The sequence below is a fragment of the Aegilops tauschii genome, chromosome 6 (assembly GCF_002575655.3).
Source record: "Aegilops tauschii subsp. strangulata cultivar AL8/78 chromosome 6, Aet v6.0, whole genome shotgun sequence".
Lineage (NCBI taxonomy): Eukaryota > Viridiplantae > Streptophyta > Magnoliopsida > Poales > Poaceae > Aegilops > Aegilops tauschii.
The window spans coordinates 103,167,007-103,169,469 of record NC_053040.3 but is presented as its reverse complement, the minus strand read 5'-3'; positions in this window follow the sequence as shown (position 1 = coordinate 103,169,469).

Sequence of the window (2,463 nt, the reverse complement as noted above, 5' to 3'; positions counted from 1 at the left end):
GGCGCCAAAGGCTGTAGTATGCTGCCCTCCCTCCCCCCCCTTTATATAGGCCCCCAAGGGGGGGTGCGCAGCCCTTGGAGATGGGATCTCCAAGGGGGGGGCGGCGGCCAAGGGGGAAGGGGTTGCCTTGCCCCCCAAGGCAAGGGGAAACTCCCCCCCTAGGGTTCCCAACCCTAGGCGCATGGGGGGGAGGCCCAAAGTGGCGCCCCAGCCCATTAGGGGCTGGTTCCCCTCCACTTTCAGCCCACGTGGCCCTCCGGGACAGGTGGCCCCACCCGGTGGACCCCCGGGACCCTTCCGGTGGTCCCGGTACAATACCGATAACCCCCAAAACTTTCCCGGTGGCCAAAACTGGACTTCCTATATATAATTCTTCACCTCTGGACCATTCCGGAACCTCTCGTGACGTCCGGGATCTCATCCGGGACTCCGAACAACTTTCGGGTTTCCGCATACATATATCTCTACAACCCTAGCGTCACCGGACCTTAAGTGTGTAGACCCTACGGGTTCGGGAGACATGCAGACATGACCGAGACGCCTCTCCGGTCAATAACCAACAGCGGGATCTGGATACCCATGTTGGCTCCCACACGTTCCACGATGATATCATCGGGTGAACCACGGTGTCGAGGATTCAATCAATCCGTATGCAATTCCCTTTGTCAATCGGTATGTTACTTGCCCGAGATTCGATCGTCGGTATCCCAATACCTTGTTCAATCTCGTTACCGGCAAGTCTCTTTACTCGTACCGCAATGCATGATCCCGTGACTAACGCCTTAGTCACATTGAGCTCATTATGATGATGCATTACCGAGTGGGCCCAGAGATACCTCTCCGTTTACACGGAGTGACAAATCCCAGTCTCGATCCGTGCCAACCCAACAGACACTTTCGGAGATACCCGTAATGCACCTTTATAGTCACCCAGTAACGTTGTGACGTTTGGCACACCCAAAGCACTCCTACGGTATCCGGGAGTTGCACGATCTCATGGTCTAAGGAAAAGATACTTGACATTGGAAAAGCTCTAGCAAACGAAACTACACGATCTTTTATGCTATGCTTAAGTTGGGTCTTGTCCATCACATCATTCTCCTAATGATGTGATCCCGTTATCAATGACATCCTATGTCCATAGTCAGGAAACCATGACTATCTGTTGATCAACGAGCTAGTCAACTAGAGGCTTACTAGGGACAGGTTGTGGTCTATGTATTCACACATGTATTACGATTTCCGGACAATACAATTATAGCATGAATAAAAGACTATTATCATGAACACAGAAATATAATAATAACCATTTATTATTGCCTCTAGGGCATATTTCCAACAATCTTATCATCTCTATCAGATCTCATTTTTGCAAGTGGCCGTGAAGGGATTGACAACCCCTTTACCGCGTTGGTTGCAAGGTTCTTATTTGTTTGTGTAGGTACGAGGGACTTGCGTGTGGCCTCCTACTAGATTGATACCTTGGTTCTCAAAAACTGAGGAAAATACTTACGCTACTTTGCTGCATCACCCTTTCCTCTTCAAGGGAAAACCAACGCATGCTCAAGAGGTAGCAAGAAGGATTTCTGGCGCCGTTGCCGGGGAGTATACGCACAAGTCAAGGCATACCAAGTACCCATCACAAAATTTTACCCCTCGCATTACATTATTTGCCATTTGCCTCTCGTTTTCCTCCCCCCACTTCACCCTTGCCGTTTTATTCGCCCTCTCTTTCCGTTCGCCTCTTTTTCGCTTGCTTCTTGTGTGATCGTTCTCTGTGCTGCCGTTATGTCTGAAACTGGGGAGGTTATCGTTGATAAGGATAAGAATATGGAAAACTTTGATGTTTTTTATGATCCTCTTGAAGATCCTACTATTTTACACTCTAAAAAGTTTTGAATTGGTAGCGGTAATATTATTGGGAAAGGAGTTATTCAAGATTTCTTTACTTGTGCCGGTACCCTACCCTCTATGGGAGGGTCTATTCTTCATAGAACTAGTAGTCTTGCGGATGCTATATCTTTGCTCGTAGTTGAACTTGAAAGACATTTATCCATTTGCATCCTTGCATACAAAGGATTTTTCAAGAGTTTTCCAATATCGAGCATTCTTCTGTTAAGCGAGCGGCTACTATCTTTTTGGCACATGAGTTCAGATTTATAATGAATGAGGCCAATGAAATTTTTGCACATTATAGGGTGGACGCTGGTCGTCCTCCCATAGAGGCTGTCCTTTTTAATCAAGAAGACTTAATGCGCTTACGATCCTTAGATCATGTTGCTTACAATGAAAACCTTAGAAAAAAGGTTCCTACCGATGTTCTAGTTGATAGAATTTCTGAACTTCATGATGACTTTGCTAAAGAGAACAACGGGTTAGGTTTTTCTCTTGAACAAAGGCTCCTGACTTATTGCCAAAAGAATGCTTATAATGATGAATTGGTTGTGCAATATAAGGGGCCAA